Below are 516 nucleotides of genomic sequence, written 5' to 3'. Positions count from 1 at the left end.
AGATAGCAAGCATCTGTTTAAGTTCCAAGACTTTTCTTTGCTATGCCAAACTGGCTACATACCAAAATTTTAAACAACCCCACAGCATCTAGAATAGGATTTATTAAGTTAAGTTTACAGAAATGGTTTAGGTTAGAGAATAGCTCGAATTCCAGATGAGGTTTAAAGACATGCACCACTGAAAGGAAAGGGATGGTTATAGGCCCCAGCAATCTTTCCTGGGAAGCCCTTCCACAAAGAAGATGTGAAGATGGTTTGGGTACTTTCAACACGTATCTTCAACACTAGTTATCACATAAATGCTTTATCTTATCTGATGGTATGGTAGGTGTTCCACCTTCAACCCTATCCCTCCTCCTCACTTCCCACCTTCTTCTTGGAGCTGCACCAGTAGGTCATTACTACAGACTTTGGCATCTGCCTTTTCCTCTTTAGAATACTCTTAACTTCTGATATTCCTTCAAATAACAATTCATTCACTACTACTCTGAATTTTGCTATTCTGCCTGCCTGCCA

Source organism: Galeopterus variegatus, unplaced genomic scaffold, assembly GCF_000696425.1.
Source record: "Galeopterus variegatus unplaced genomic scaffold, G_variegatus-3.0.2 Scaffold896, whole genome shotgun sequence".
NCBI classification, from domain to species: domain Eukaryota; kingdom Metazoa; phylum Chordata; class Mammalia; order Dermoptera; family Cynocephalidae; genus Galeopterus; species Galeopterus variegatus.
The sequence above is the reverse complement of the archived record's forward strand: the minus strand, read 5'-3'. Positions refer to the sequence as shown.